Source organism: Carlito syrichta, unplaced genomic scaffold (genome assembly GCF_000164805.1).
Source record: "Carlito syrichta isolate Samal-C Ts95f unplaced genomic scaffold, Tarsius_syrichta-2.0.1 Scaffold303024, whole genome shotgun sequence".
NCBI lineage: Eukaryota > Metazoa > Chordata > Mammalia > Primates > Tarsiidae > Carlito > Carlito syrichta.
In genome coordinates, this window is record NW_007247120.1 from 596,463 (window position 1) to 606,176 (window position 9,714).

The window sequence follows — 9,714 nt, forward strand, 5'->3', positions numbered from 1 at the left end:
AGATAAGATTAAATTGTTGCAAATATCTGAACTGACACTATGGGATAAATCATAAATACACATTAATATATACTTAGTCAACATTAAGCAACTAGAACTAATATTCAGAAATTAATAGCATTAGCACAACTTCTATAAGAGGAAACAGAGGCTGAGAATGGCTACATAATTTAACAAAGTTTACAGAGCAAATAGAGTTCAAAAACAGGAAGAGCTGACACCATGGACTATGCTTTTTATCACGATGCTATCCACTTAATATACCTTTAGACAGAAAGTTTTCAAAGAATTGTTTCAGTATTGATTCCTATCAGAGTTTTGGTTCCTATGTCGATCCAAGAGGGATAGATCACTTCCTTTCACTACACATGTTACGACCCTGTGAAGTTCCTTGTCTCCATAAATGGACCTCTCAATCATTGCAAAACCCCTATAGGGAGCAATGGCCTGCTATCTGCATCGTTCACACACAGTGATGCTTATTTTTCTGACCTGGTCAGCACTCTGTTAGAATCCTCCATAAGTCCGAAGCCTTCCTCTGGCTTTGCATTTTGCCACTCAGAGCTTGTTTCAGCGTTGTTTGCCATTTGGATCCCTTTAGCATACCTCTCTATGTGATCCTGCAGTACTTGCTCTCAAATAATCTGAAATTCACCTTTGTAGACCTACACAACTTTACTAAAGGAAGAATCCAACTACTGACACCATAAAAAAATAATGACTTCCTCAGGTCAGCTCCACTCAAATATGCCTGCCTGAGAAACAAATCAAGAACTATCAGTATGTATACAATTAGTAAGTTTAGAGTCACTGAGACATGATTCTCTACTAAATGTAAGCTTGTTGTTACAGTCCTTTTCTTTACGAGTTTACTTCTTCACACACCTGTGAATACGCTGGAGTTGCCTCTTATCCAGTTTTCACAATGTATCTGTCATTGTTGGCTGTTGTTGTCCATAAATGCCATTGTGACTTCAGTGGAAATCCTCAGTGACTATTGGCAGAAGATAACCTATCCCCATATGAATGACTCCCAACTACCTATGACTTTAAAGCATTGCATGTTGTGGTTACTTTCTGTTTTCAAAACAACCACCTCTTCTACTCCGTAGCACCTATATCACTCCACCATTTGATATAACTGGAATCACAAATTCTTATTTGAAGTATTTTTTTTCTTTTCAATTCTTTAATTTCTAATTCTAAGTAAAATACTGAACTTTCTAAGTAAGGTAAAATACTAATATAAGTAAATAATAGGAAATTAAAATACAGTGAAGTTTTTTTAAATAGTAAAGACAATCATGTAAATACCACTGAAAACTAATAAACTTAAAAATTATAACCCTTCTGATACTCATAGAAAAAATATTAAGTGTAGAGTTATTACTATGTGCTAGGACCTGTGCTATATATTGAGAGATACTAAAGCTAATAAGAAGTAGACTTTCTTCTCAAGAAATTTGAAATGTAACATAGGGGAAAAATTTTTGAACACACAATGGCGTTGGTAGTGTGTGTGCTATATGGAGGTGTAAAAACAAGACATAAAAACATCAAAGATCACTTGGCATCTCTGCAGGAAAGGCTTCACAAAAGAATTTTTTTTTAATTCACTTTAAGATTGAGAACATATTTTTACATATGACAAAAAGAATACTGAGGCAGTTGCAATAATCTATGCCAAAACTGGAGCCATAAAAGAATAATGTGTCTCTGGAAAAGCCCAGAACTTGAAGAACCAAAGGATGTAGGTAAAGACAGATTTAAATTTAAAAACAAAGAGATGAAATTAGTGCAAGGAATTATTCTATTTGGTATTTAAGTGGGGAGGATTTAATACACAAAATTAGATGTGTATAAATGCATCAATATGACTGAAAAAGTGCATATCTAGAAGCTTCCACAGGAGGTGTGTGTGTCCAGGGAAAGATATTTTATTGAAGGTGTGTTTCAGAAGCAAAGGAGTCACTGCAAATACCATGACCGCTCAATACTTACAATCCAGTTACCAGATACTGGAATGCTAAATCCAACCATTGAAGTTTCCTTTTTCTAATAACCTTTCTGTGACTTCTATTGCCAGCTGAAAGGGCAAAAGGAAAATAAATATTACCTTATCTACCAAATAACACAGGAATTTATTTAATTTATGTAATCTAATTTAAAGACAATTGCTTTTCTGTATAAGAAGCTCCCTAGACAAAGAACTGAACAAACTCACACTGTTCTCTACTCGTCATTTCTTTGAGTATTCAATATCCATATATATACTTCCACAAGTGCTTTTTCTTCCCAAATATAGCAGGAGTACCAATGCAATATTTTCAGTATTATGAAACAATCCATTTTTATAACGAACTATTTACTCACCCTGTCCATACTAAGAAAGACTTGAAGTCCTAACAACCACTATAGAAACTCCAGATAATACTTATTTCTCTTTTAGTTCAGTCAAATTTCTAATTGGTATCTTATAATGTGATAACATTATAAAACCAATCTTTAAAGCACATATTTTATTAAATATTAGGGGATAGTAGAATAAAATCACTAAACTTTTTATATATGCATATCTCTATGTATATTTATTATTATTATTTTCATTATTTTGACAAGTAATCCAGAGATTACAGTATTGATAACTTCATGGTTCTTCTAAATAGATGATGGATCAAACACTATTGCACCATGGCCCAGGTAAGCTGGTCTTTTCTTGCTTTGACTCTCAGTAGATAAGTCAGAAAAACATAACAAATGTGTGATATTGTCTTCAACACCCAGAATCTTATAAACCATTTTATCTTTCAGTGGTAGAAAGAGCCAGGCGCTGAAACTTGTGTCTCTACTTGAAGAAGAGTTACTTGCACCAGAGCACAATATAGTTAGAAAATTAACTGAAAAATAAGTTCCACAAATATGTACTTGTCTATTTATATATTACTTTCTAATGTGCCTGTGCCATGTCAAAATATTTAGGATAGCCCCCTTCTCATTCAAAAAGTAAATTGGCATGATGTGAGCTTGCTATCATAACACCGAAGGTAACATAGCAAGGGTGTACTTTTTTTTCTGTTAGATGAAAACTATTTTTGGTTTCTAATACTGGTGATATAGGGATATCGTAATCACTTGTTAGGTAGATAGGCATATATATATTGGATCCCGGTGTCAGTTTCAAATTGCCCCAGGACCACATTCAGAATATCATCTGTAATAGGAGTTGTTAGCTGAACATATTCACCGTATTACATTGTCATTTCCTAGGAATGACCTGTCCTTGTCATAGATCAAATCAGAGAGTTATTTGGAGATCTAATAAAAATCTCACTGTGAATTTTAAAATCTTCGACACTAATGTCTGTGATTTTCTATTTTGTGTTACTATTTTCACAAAGCGATATTGACTTAAAGTTTCTCTCATTACTCATCCCATTTTATTTTATTTTACTTTATTTTATTTTGAGTTGGAGTCTCACTCTGTCAACCAGACTGGAGTGCAGTGGCCACTCCTGGCCACCGCAGCCTTGACCTGCTGGACTCCGGACATCCTTCCGCCTCAACCTTCCAAGTAGCTGGAACTACAGGCGTGCGCTACCACGCCTGGCTAATTTTTTGATTTATTGTAGAGATGAGGTCTCGCCAAGTTGCCCAGGCGGGTCTCGAACCCTCAGGCTCAGGCAATCCACTCACCTCAGCCTCCCAAAGCGCGGGATTACAGGCTGAGCCACCGAGCCCGGCCATCCCATTTTAATAGCCATATTCCATTGACCCAGAATTCATGCATGACTCTTCCAAATTTTCATTCAGATACTGAAGAATATCTATGGGACTGACTGTTATCCTAAAGGAACATCATACTAAAAGTACATCTTCATTTGATTCCCAATGGTGGGCTCCAGTGGTGCTCCTCAAAGACAAAATTTCTACTCTGGATCTACTGTTCATCAAGGTAACTGAGCCAATCTTGCCTGTGACCTAGGCAGACTTAGTAGTTTGGGTGTTGCTCCTTTCGATCTGTTATTCATGACCTCGAAGTTAGGGGACTCATTCCAATACCAACACATTTCAACCTTCTCATCGCCAGCCCATGGAAGAGAAACTGTGCTATCCCAGAAAATGTAAACATGGGTAGGTAATGATTCCAACATGATAAATACAGACAAACATGCTTATTTCCTTAAGACATAGGATTCCCTTCGGTATATTATATCAGTTACTTCTGACATGCTCAGTGTAAGCCAAAGTTAAATCCAGGTTTTAGCCAACCACACGAACTAAAACTCTTTGTCTCATTCAGTTGCTTATTCACAGATGTTAAATTCAGAGCTTGGGTGAGTGTGTATTCACATCATTTTAGAGTGATTCATCTTCCTCCTTAAAATATCAGACATACCAATTTATATGGACACAATCTGACAGCAAATTGGATTTCCTGAGTCATGACCTGGATTTTAACTCTATCTAAATTTGGAGATATGAGTGGAATTTGGGGTAGACTGAGGGAAGAAATCTTAGCCATATCTTTCAATAGACAATAGAGATTTTCCAAGCAAGACAGATCTGGTCACACTAGAAATAAGTAGAGGGGTTGTCTTTTTGGATGAGGGAAAGCTTAGTAAAGCCGGAAGTTCAGAGTGCTCATCTTAAACAGAATTTTTAGAAATGTGTCTTTTTCAAACAGTGCCAATCATTACCCCCCATCTAACCAACCACTCTAAACTGGAGATGCTTCAACTAACATGGGAATTCAATTCGTGAAATCAGACTTCACGTCTGATTTTTAGGTATATAAGATTATGGAGAAGTGAGAAGTTATTCGGGAGCAGTCACAGTAATGCTCTGATTGTGCCTCGAGTAAGAAATGTAAAACCCTGAGTTTGCCATCTATTCTTTAAACTGTCCTGTGTCGTCAGAAGCCCAGACTAATCCATAATAACTGTTGAAGCAGTTACAAGTGTCAGACCTTGTTTTTTTAATATTTTATTTTGTAATTTATTTTTAATTGACAAATGCAAATTCTACATAACATGAACAACATATTATTTTGACATATGTGCAGATGGTCTCCAATTAACAATGGCTACACTTGCAATTTTTCAAGAGATCCATAGCACAGCATGGTGATCATAGTTAATCATAATGTATTATAAATGTGTTTTTAAAATTGATAAAATAGTAGATTTTAAATGTTCTCACCACAAAAAATCATAAGTAGAAGAGATAAGTAATGTGCTAAATTGGTATATCAAACCATCAAATGATGCATCATAAATAAATACAATTATTTTTGTCAAAGAAAATTAAAATGAAAACAAACTACAGACTTCAGAGAAATCATTTGCAAATCAAACATTTGATAAAAGACATATCTAAACTAGAAAAAAGTCTCAAAACTCAACAAGAAATAATACAACTAAAGCAAGCACAAAGATTTGAATAGAGATCTCAAGCAAAAAATAATTTATATATGTGAGTGACAAACAAGCACATGGAAGTAGAAGAGGAGGGCTTACATTCCACATAATTTTTTAACAATAAGGAAAATGCAAAGTGAGTCAAAATCAGATACAACCAGAATCCATTTTGAATGCTTATAATTAATAATATTGATCACATCACACTAAAAGTGAATGACATCATGGCATGACTCAAACTCTCATACACTGCTAGTGGGATAAGGTGGTCCAATTACTTTGGAAAATATTTGGGAAGTTACTTAAAAATTTAAAAATACTTCTAGTATATGATCCCGTTGTTTTGCTCTTAATACTTACCCAGAAAAATTAATTTGTATATCAAAAAGCTTACATGTGAGTGTCCCTAGCAGTTCATCTGTAGTAGTCAAAAGCTGAGTCCGACCTAAATGACTATCAACAGGTGCATGAATAAACACATGAAAATACACTTGATGGAATCTTATTCGACAATGAAAATGAATGAACTAAAATACAACACCATGAATGAAATAAAATATAACAACATAAACCTCCAAATACAATGTGGAATTAAAGTCAGAAAAATAATGAATGCTATATGATTCTGTTAGTGTAACATTTAAGAAAACTTAAATAAATCTATGATGATAGAAAATCTATTGTTGTCTGAAAATGTGGGGGTGTGGAAACGGGATGGAGAAGGAGTAACTGACTTCAAGAGGGCAAAAATTTTTCAGGAGTGATGAGTACCTGCCTTATTTTGTTAACAGTTTTACTGGGGTATAATTGATATACACAAGAACTGCACATTCTTCACCACAATCAGGGTTGTAAACATAATCCAATACCTCCAAAATTTCTCTGTTTACTTTTGTGTGTGTGTGTGTGTGTGTGTGTGTGTGTGTGTGTGTGTGTGTGTGTGTGGTGTTTCAGTGGTAAGGACACTTAAAATGTGATCAACTCCATGACAACTCTGTACAGCAGATTTCTAGAATTTATTCAGCCTGCACAATCAAAATTTATATTCATTGAACAATAGTTTCCCGTTTGTTTCTCTCCCCAGATCCTGGCAACTGTTAATTGGAAAGTATTTGGGATTTTGAGACCGACTTATTTCATTTAGCATGGTGAAATAAGTCAGTTTCATCCATGTTGTTACAGATGGTAAAAATTCCTCATTTTTGTAAAAGTTGAGTAATATTCAATTGAATGTATACCCTACATTGTTTTTATTCATGGGGCAGTCAATGGGCATTTCGGTTATTTACATACTTTGACTATTGTGAATAATACTACAGTGAACACAAGAGTGTGGATGTCAAAACCACATGAGCTATCGCCTCACATCTGTTAGGGCAGGGATTGTCAGAAAGACAAAAGATAATAAGAATGTGAAGAAACTGAAGCGCTTATACATTGTGGGAATGTAAAATGGCATAGCTGCTATGGAAAATAGTGTGAAAAGTTCTCAAAAAATTAAAAATAGAACTGCCATATGATCTAACAATTGTACTTCAGAAGTATTGAAATTAGGAACTGAAGCAATCATTGTTCATTGCAGATATGCTCATCATTTTTATTGTAGTGATGATTACACAAGTGCATACATACATATAATCTTATAAAATTATATACAACAAACTTGTGCAGTTGATTATGTGCCAATTATACCTTAACAAAGTGGTTGTAACAATAACCAGATTTTGGCTTTATTGATTTTCTTCTTTGTTTTTTGGTTCACAATTTTACTGAGTTTTTTTCCTTGTCTTTATTATACCCTTCCTTCTCCTTGCTTTGGGTATGATTTGCTTTTATTTTTCTAAGTTCTTAAAAATTCAATTATTGACTTAGGGTTCTTTTAAGTATTTTTTGGCATAATTTTATCTCTTTATATTACTTCAGCTACTCCTCAAATATTTTGATATATTGCATTTTAATTTTCTTACAATTCAAAATGTTTTCTGATTATGATGTGACTTTTTCTTTGACCCATGATTTTTATAACTTTGTTGCTTAATTTCTACATGTTTAGGGAATTTTCTAGTGATCTCTACTAGTGATTTATATTCAGATGTGTTTTTTCTTTCATACCTATCCACATGTCAGCCATTCATTAAACAGTTTATTTAAACTCTTTCTGCATACCTGTATATGGCCCACTGTCTATTTCTCCTCCACTCTGCTGCTCGTAAGCTAGTGGCACATTGTAGCTCTACTTGGAGGTACCTATTTATCCTTGGATTTCAGAATATTTGGTTATCTCTATTTAGAAAGCTAATGTACTCAGCAAATTAATGCATAGTTCTATTATCAAGAAAAAAAAGAAATTACATAAATTTGGAGACAACATTTGATTCCCATCACTCAAAATTATTTTACTAATACATTTGAAAAGGGATCGTTAGAATATTTACTTTAGGATTATTCTTGCAAAGCATGCCAAACTTGTAAAAATATAAAGATCTATATTTTGCTTATGTTTTGTGAATATTTTATGTGAATGTGTTTAAGTGTATGTGTGTGTGTGTGTGTGTGTGTGTGTGTGTGTGTGTGTGTGAACACATTTACCGGTTTATGATGCTGGGGTTAGAGTCTGATAATGAAAGTGAATATTATTCCAATTAGGCAATTCACTTTTCCCCTTATGCTTTACCATACTGAGGCTATTACTCAGGTTTTTATGGAAAGCTGTTAGTATTTCCTTAATCATACATATATATAATAATCAAAACTCTTGATGATAAAACTCTAAAGGAGTTTAACGTTTTGTCTGCAATATGTTTTTTCTGCTGTTAATACAAACATCTGCAGTTTTGTTTTTAATAACACTTTTTTTGGCTCACATTCTACAATTATTTGGAGGGGAGGAGACATATACATAACAAGTAGAAGAAAATGGTTAAGACTGAACCAATGACATCAATGATGTATGCAATATAAAATGCAGTCAAAATAAAACCAGTTATTATTTTTGGCAACTGAGATTACTCTTCTTCGTTATCTAAAGGAACCAGAGATCTATCTTGCTTTATTGCTAATTCAGAAAGTGTTATGTTTAAACATCTGATATATTACCAAAAAAAAGGTTTGTAAAACAAAAGTGATTTATTGTAATGTAAGTAAGCTTTTCAGTCTATGATGTTGCAGTGAATTAAAACCTACTGATTTATAAAACTAGACAACTGCAATAATAAACACTTCACAAAATTATATATAGTGAGTTGTTCTTTTATTTAGATGCTGGCTGATCTTCAAAATGCATGTAGCTAGAAAATAGACATGTTATCATCATAGTTGGATTGTGCCCCATGATTGAATCGTAGAAGTATTTGACAACTATGATTGACAGTTAGAAATATAAATGACAAGTGGGAATCAAGAGCATAAGCATGGATGATCTATTTAAATACGTAAGCACATTTTAACATAATGAATAAACTTATACATCAAACTAAGGCAGACACATTTGGATCGCAAACCTATTTAGAGAATGTTTTCACTTTAGTCATTTTTTTACCTTTATTGTTAAGTCAAAAGCATTACAGTTGGATTCTAAAACCAAATGAAATGAATTGAAGAGGACAAAGGAAATTATATGATCAGAAACAAAATGATTATACCAAAGTTTGCTACACCCAGTAATAAATAAAATCTTTGAAATATATTATATAAAACAAAAAGAGCACTTCGATGGACTGTATTAAGTTCCCTAGCTATTTTAAAGACAGTATAGATTTTCAGATATCTTTTTGTTGCTAATATCATAGAGTTCTGACATTTTAGGTATATGTTAAACTTTGTGCATTTATCATCTCATTTTGCTACCCCAAAAGCCTACTGTGTTTCATCAATTTAAATCAATTAATTTTTGTTTCTCTTTTTTTTTTTCTTGTAACCACTGTGAAATCAGGACTCATGCTAAAATTGATGGAATGCTGTAGTATGACTGTTGGCTTTTTGTTCTTTATTAATAGTATATAAAATAATAATGCATCTTACAATCTATAGCATCTTAGAGTATTTGAAATATGGTAGTGCCAATTTTTCATATACAAAAAAGTAACATCAGAGAGGTTAATAAGACTGAAGTGAAATAACTACCATGCTTTAGAACCAAGAGTATTTCTCACATACCACTTCAACTTCTCTTGATCTCATCTGTTTTTTTGTTTCTTCCACTACTCTGTGGGTTCTGATTGCCTTTCTGCAGGCACAACTTGCTGGTACCTCACTTTATATTTATTTATTTATTTATTTATTTATTTATTTATTTATT